Below are 7370 nucleotides of genomic sequence, written 5' to 3'. Positions count from 1 at the left end.
TTCGCACATGGCCCTTTGTGGGTCTCTTCCCACAAGACAAGAGGGTCATGGTCTCTTCTCCGCACATGGCCCTTTGCCTCCTTGGTCTCTTTCTCCTTTAGCTCTTTCCCACCCCAGGGCCTTTGTGTGTGCTGTCCCTGCTGCCTAAAAGATGCCCCAGGCCTTCCCATTGCAGCCCTGCTTGTCCTGTTCTCAGCACCAAGGTCACCTCCTCGGAGAGGCCTCCTAAAGGCTCGTCTCCCATAACCCCTGCCTCTGTCCCACTTTGTTCTGGGCGGTCCCCACCGCTGCCACGATGAGGTTCTGTCCCCGTTGGTTTATTTATTCCCTCCCCCTCCTGTGCGCCCACGGGGAGGGGCTTGCCAGCCATCCCCTGCGAGTCCACATCCCCCCAGGTCCCAGGGAGCCCCAGGAATGCCCACCCCAGGGGCAGGGATGGCACCCTTTGCACCCCCCAACAGAAGGGCCTGGGGGAGGGGAGGTCCCATCCGTCTTTAGATAGAATAAATAGAAATACTCCGCCTTTAGGGGAAGAAACTGAGCCCTTTGAGGAAGGATGACAGAGTCAAGGGCTGGGTCATTAGAGTGAGCACGGAGGCACCCCCACAGCCGGGGCCTCTCCATTGCCAGGCCTCCAGGCTCCTGCTGCCCCGGGAAGGCCTCTAGTCTGGAAGGTCCGCACTGGCCCAGTCAGGGAGCTGGCTCAGGACTCCAGCCTTGAGGCCAAGGTCACTCTGGGAGAGAAATCCCACCCGAACCTCAGCGAAGCCCTCTGCAGGTGCCCGTGCAGGGCCAAAGCAGAGGTGCCCAGGGTGGAGCTCCAAAGGCAGAGGGGCAGCCCAGGAGAGCTTCCTGGACGAGGCTATGGCCGGAAGGGACAGAAAGGAGAAAAGGAGAGACAAGCCTGAGGACACCTAGTGAAGATTAGAGACAACACCCAAGGGAGGGGCAGGGAGGAAAGGAGGGAGAGAACAGACAGCGCAGTCGGAAGTGGCCAGGGGAGGGGGCAGCAGGAGGGGGGCTGGTGGGGCATCTAGGGCTCCTGAGAGGCCAGGCCTACCTGGGAACCTAGAGGGCATCCAGCCCTCAGCCCACGGCTTGGCGGCCAGACCCTGGGGAGGGCTCTGCGGGGCGGGCTGCTCACACGCCTGCCTGGCCCAGCCCGAGACAGGGTCCCAGAGGGCCATCCCCCCTCCAGGCCCGGGATAACTAACAAGCCGATCGCACTGTCTCACCCACCCATCCCCCAACAGCCCAGGGAGGAGGGCGCTACCACAAACCTCTCTTTGCCAAAGGGGAAACTGAGTCACGGAGCGGCCCAGGGCACAGCCTGAGCCCAGCAGGAAGGCAGGCTAGTTCGAGTGTCTCTTGTCCCCCTCCCCGTCCGTGAACCTCCCTCTGTCCCCTCAGCCCCCAGGAGCACAGGGGCTCTGGGGGGGGGGGGGGCCCGGGCACTAGCAGAAGCGAGCGGAAACGGCATCCTCCAGGGGCAGCTGACGGGCCGGGTGTCTGTGGTCCCGAGCTTGACACCCCACGCTGGGCTCCCTTCCTCCTCCCCCACCGCCCTGGAAAGTAGGGGGCAGACGACCAAAGAACCAAGGGACCCTGCAACCCTGCCAGTCCCCGTGCTACACGGCCCCCCAGCCTGGGACTCGGTTTCCCCAGTGGTAACAGACAAGCATGGGTGGGTCTGCATGGTAGTCGCAGAGTGTACCCGGGCTGCCCTGGGGTGCAGGGAGCAGTGGGCTGCCGCTGGGGCAAGGACTCCAGGGAGCACAGCCGGGCCGCCAAGCCTGTCACCCCGACTTTATGGCCGGGTGAGCCGAAAGTCACTGTGTTCACAGGTCACGCCAGGCACGCCTCCTGAGCACCCCGACGGCCAAGGTGAGCCCTCCACCCATCCTCCCCTGGCGCAGTTAGGGTGCTGCCAAAGGTCAGGAAACGCCCCCCCCCCCCCCCCCCCGCCCTGGGGCCAAAATCCGGCTCAAAATCCGGAGCGGCCTTCTCCTGGGGCGGGGCATTTCCTGGAGGCCCGGCAGAGGCAAGCACCCAGGACTCGGCCATCTCAGGATGGGGGCATGGGGAGCTCCCCCGTCGGGGAGGCAAAAGCTGGAGCAGCTCCCCGTGTTCGTCTTGACCCACCTGCTGGCCCGGAGTCACCCCGAAAACTCAGGTGGTGAGGGGAAGCAGCAGGTGTTCGGGAGCGCGGTGGGGAGTGGGGTCGGGAGGCGTCCGTGCTGATAACACCTGCTCAGGGCTGTTCCCAGCAAGCGGGGGGCCGGGGCCAGGACCGATCACCATCCCGGTTCTCGCAGCCCAGTTGTCGTGGGTCGAGAGAAACACACCCAGGCGTCCGTCTTCGGGGACCGGCTGAACCCGGCGTCGCCCGTCCCACCACAAAACCCTGTGCAGCTATTACAATGGGTGCCAGGGGGTTCCTGGGGGGCTCAGTCACTCGAGCCTCTGACTCCCGGTTCCAGCTCAGGTGGTTGTCTCCGGGTGGTGAGATCAAGCCCCGCATCGGGCTCTGTGCTCAGCACGGAGTCTGCTGGAGGTTCTCCCTCCCCCTCCCTCTGCTCCCCCACCCCCGTGCACATGCATTCTCTCACTCTCTCAAAAAATAAGTAAATCTCTTCAAAAATGCACGTGCTCGTGTGGAGGGATGGCGCATGTATCGGGCAGGGAAAGAAAACACGAACGGTGTGGGGGCCAGACTTGCTCCCTCCGAGCAGCGGCCGTGACTGTTTGTACAGAGGGTCGGACACGTCAGGAGGGAGATTCCGGGGCTTCCTGGGAGCCTGTGGGGGGGGAGGGGAGAAGGTTTTCTTTCAGAAACTCAGTATTGTCCCAACTGCGAATGTGAACTCGGCTTCCTTTGGCAAGTCAAAGGCCAAAAGGCGATCCTACGGACAGCGGCGCTTTGACCAGAAACAGAAAATACCAGTAACAACCGGTTCTTCCACTTCGGCTCCCACCACCTTCCAGATGGAATTCCAGCGTCTCTGCCTGGTGTCCCCCAGCCACACGCGCGCACCGGTCACCTGCAGGCCGCTCCATCGGTTCCCTTTGCCTGGAAAGCCCTTTCCGCTCACCTCGTTCCACAAACTTCCACCCACCCGCCAAGGCCCTGCCTGGGACGGGAGGGCGCTCTGGCCGCAACACCTAAAACCCCATTGATCACCGGGGCTGGGCGGGTGTCCCCTTCCTCCCTCACTGCCCCGTGCGCGTCCCTCCTGAAGGCGAGCGACCATCAAAGAGGACGACCCTCCCCGATAGAGGACGGCCGCGCTTCAGTCAAGGGCGCACCAGCAGAGACACTCTGCTGTGGGATCTCCAGACGAGCTCTCAGGGGCTGGCCCCGGCCCGAACGCCCTTTCCTCTGCAAGGCCAACAGGTCACAGTCATGTGGCAGAGAAGCTCTTCCCTGAGGGTCTGACGCCCAGAGACTCTTGGTTCTCCCTTGCCGAGCCCTGTACTGGCCTCCGGCTGGAACGTGGGACAGGACGGCCTCCTGGCAGGGCTGTTCCCAGGACGGGTGCGGGGGATGCCCCAGCGGCTCTCCGTGCTTGATGATGGTGACGACGAGTGTGAGAAGCAGGAGCCAGGCCAGCCTGAGCTCCTTCTAACCCAGCCTCCCTGGGAGCTCGGGCTCATCACCCCCACTCCTTAGACGAGGAAGCCAAGGCTCACGGGGGCCCTGGACTTGCCCCCGACAAACAACGCAGGCCGTGAGGGGCTGCACTCCGCGGGCCACTTTTTGGAGCTGGACACGGCCCATGTGCGCTCAAAGCCAACGGGTCGAGGTCCCGTGCTCACGTTGCAATGATTCCCCAAGTCTTCTGGTCACCCAGTCAGTGGCCACAGGGGCCATGCAACTCAGGGCCACTGCCGGGCAGAAGGCGGTGAGAGGGTGCGCCCTTGCCCTGCCTGCGCAGGGGGAAGGTGCGGTGAAGCCGCACCGGGGCCAAAGCTCTGTTTCGCTTCTTTCAGGTCTGCAACTTCGACCTGAAACGCTCAGCTCTAGGAAGGCAGGCCTGGGCTGGACCCCAGATGTCCCCTGGCAAGGCCTCAGGCGTGTAGAGGGCAGAGTTTGGAGCCGGGGGTCAGGAGGCTGGAGACGTGCGACCTCGGGCTGGCTCATCTCCTCTCTGGGCTCAGCCCCCCACCGCAGCCCTGGCGGCCGGGTCGGCTTCTCTTTCTGCAGAACCAGGTGGACAGACCTCTTCCCAGAATCAAAATAGGTTCAGGTCCAAGTCTAGAGGCTGAGGGCCCTGGAAATGATGTTCCCCAACCAGAAGGGTGTCCCCAGTGAGGCTGTGGCATGCAGACACCCAGGCGCTGTGAGACCACCGCAGACGGGACCTGTGTCCCCAGGCGAGATGTCCCTGTCCAGGGGGCTTCCTCGCTGCCTCCCATCGTGGCCCCCAGTCCAGAGGAGGAAAGGGACAGAAGGACAAGAGGAATTTACCCCCCAGCCCCTCCATGTCCATGCCCAAGTTCCCACAGGGGCCAGGATGTGGGCAGGAGGGAGGTACGGGTGTTCTCCAGCCAAGCCAGAGGATTAAACGTCCAGATAAGCCCCCAGGAAGGCTCCGTCCAGAGCAGCCACGTTAATCAGGCGACAGAAAAACCAACAGAGGAAAATGCCAGAGCGGGGCCGGGCAAACAGCCCTTGGCTGCCCTCCTGCCCTCCTCCACTCCATGCGGTCCAGTCCTCCACGCCATCCGTGCTGCTCCGTGTCCCCGCAGAGAGCCGGCCTGGCTTATCTCCATGAGAAACACTCACCTCCCTGAATCCATGGAGCAATCGCGGCCAGCCGTCCGCCGCTGCGTGACCCACCAGCCCCATAAGTGGGGACAGTGTGAGCAGCGTCCGTGCAGAAACCGGAGGAACCCAAGGACGCTGCTCACGGACAGCCTTGAGAGGCCCAGCCCATCCTTGGACCTGCAGCCTGTGGACAGGACCTGCCCTGCCCAGAGAGGGCGCCGGGGGCGGGCACCCCACTGCTTCCGCCCTCCTGCTCTGAGACATGATCTGTGCGACCCAGAGAGCTCCTGCGGGGCCGCTCCGTACTCCGTAAGCTGTACGCGTGTACTCTTACAGCGGGGAGTGGGGTGCAGTCCGTGAGAGACATGCCCCTGATCCACGCACGACCCGTGTCGGGTGTGTCGTAGTGCTTAGTCCGGCGTCGCTCTGAGGGCTCAGGGAACGTCCGTCCCGTGGAATGCTCCCCAAAGAGGGTTCCCTTGTCAGCGTGTGCTTCTCCCTGCCACGGCGTGCACTGGCTGAAAGGTCAGGGAATGCCCTCCCAAATGTCACCTTTTCGAGCCCATTTCCCTTCGTTTCACCATTGCGCCTTCACCCAGAGCCCTTTCCAAGGAACGCCTATGAAGCCCCGCAACCCTGCTTTGAGAAATGAGTTGCAGGTGTCCCATTCACACAAACCCCTCTAACAGCTCATGGAGGGGACCCTCGGGTCTGTCCCCACAAAGGAGCTAGAGACAGCACGGGTGTCTGACGGCTCTCCAGGTCATCCCCAGCCCTGCCAGCTTCGGGACTGCCTTGATGTCAAAGCTATCAAGGAGCTCCCCCCACCACCAGAGACAGGCTACCTTCCGCAGGTGCCTGTGGGACTCGCAGGCGGTGGGTGCTGGCGCTGGGCCCGCCCCCGGCTCTGAGCCAGCTCCTTGAAACAAGCATTCCCACTCACAGACGAAGACAGCTCTGGAGGCGCGGGCCTCGCTGGATCGATGAGTCCGTCGCGATGAGTGCCCAGTCTTCCAGGCCCCAGCGGAATGACCGTCCCGCAAACAGTGACCTCCCTGTGGGAGGTCTGGTCTGTCACTGAAATGATACCCGAGCCAGGAGGCAGCCACAGAGGGACTGTGCAGGAAGTGACGAGACCATGGAGAGAGGCCGGTCTGTGGCAACGAGAGGTGCCCCTGCCCGTTTCAGGGGAAGATCCTCACCTGGGACAAACGTGCCCTGCGTTCTGTTTGTTTTTCCAAGACAAAATAAATCTGCATTTTCACATAACTTTTTTCCCACTTTTAAAACACAGTGAGGCAAGCCCACACAGCGGCCTGTTTGTGGCCCTGATCTCAGTGTCAGAGAGGAAGGAACCGCGTGCGGGGCGCGCAGCCGTGCCCCGAGCCCCCGCCTCCGTCACCGTCGGGACTGCCCGGGCCGGGCCGCGTGGCTGCTCCTGACGCTTCCTCCGTGTCTCTCCATGTCGGCCCCACACGTGGGCTCACGGGAGCGGGCCAGGCCTGCTTGCTCACCCGTGTGTCCCCAGGCCTGGCCCACCACAAACGCGGCTCAGGAGTCCAGAGAACACAGCTGCTCCTCTCGGCCGGGCCCAGCCCCAGCCCACTGAGCGGGAGACGGGGCTGCCCGGGAGTGGGCGCCGCTGTGCTCCAGGCACCCCTCCGAGCACTGCACCACGGGGCTGGCCGAAGTGGGTGTCCAGGTGTAGACGTGGTCTTTGGGCGGGTGGGGGGTGGAGGGGCGTCTTCTTTCTGCAGCCCCAGAGGGAGGAGAAGAGGAGGGAGTTGCCCCCGGGTCTGCGGCCGCCTCTGGCGCCTCCCTGTCCGCGTGCTGGGTGGGTCCGCCCCCCGCAAGGTGCCAGCAGCCCCTTATCTTCTCTGCAGAGGAAGTCAAGCCAGGGCAGGGGGGTTCTGGGGCCCGGGGCGCCAGCCCACGTCGGCATCATCAGGAGACGGGAGACGCTGGGCTTCTTCGCAACGATCCGTCTGCAGAAACGTTCCAGCTGCGGCAGCGGCGGCCGCACGGGAAATTCTTTGCACATGAGGAATGGGGTTGGTGAGCCCTGGGCGGTGCTTCGGAGGCAGGCGCAGCCTGGAACGGGTTAGATTCAAGGCTGGAGCAGGGCAGCCATCCTGGGGTCAGCCTGGAGGGCTGTCCACCAGCCTGCCCGCCTGCTTTCCCGACGGAGGGGCCGTTGGCTGAGGCCGGACAGCAACCGTGCACCTCCCTGCTGAGCTCTGGGTGAAGGGCTCTCACGTGCCCACCCAGGCTCCGTCTGAAGTCAGCCACGGACTGGCCTCGGAGGGGTGTCAGGGAAGTGCTGGCCCCCCTCAGAGCCTGAGCTGCTCTGGCCTTGGGAGGGTTACATTATGGGGCTCAGGCCTGACCCCGACTTGACATCCCCACCCCCACCTCTCAAGGCCTGACCAGCGGGGAGGGACCCCATACTTCCACCCTGCAGGCTGAGGGGCAGGCGGTCCGAGGGACCCCGGCCGCCGTTCTCGGAGGGGCCGTTCTCCGTGTAAGGGTGTCCTGGACACTGCAGGACACGTCTGAATCCAGACCACCACCTCCTGCTCGGCCCAAACTGCGGTTTACCTGG

General features: G+C 63.9%; 1 long non-coding RNA gene across 1 annotated transcript; it reads left to right on the top strand.

Moving 5' to 3' along the window:
• Positions 1-2043: 2043 nt before the first annotated feature.
• On the top strand, positions 2044-6037 carry LOC123927024. The gene is made up of 2 exons (XR_006815349.1): positions 2044-2173; positions 3991-6037. It is a non-coding gene; the product is annotated as an uncharacterized LOC123927024 (long non-coding RNA).
• Positions 6038-7370: the final 1333 nt, after the last annotated feature.

The sequence above is a fragment of the Meles meles genome, chromosome 16 (assembly GCF_922984935.1).
Source record: "Meles meles chromosome 16, mMelMel3.1 paternal haplotype, whole genome shotgun sequence".
In the NCBI taxonomy this organism is placed as follows: Eukaryota; Metazoa; Chordata; class Mammalia; order Carnivora; family Mustelidae; genus Meles; species Meles meles.
The sequence above is the reverse complement of the archived record's forward strand: the minus strand, read 5'-3'. Positions and strand labels throughout refer to the sequence as shown.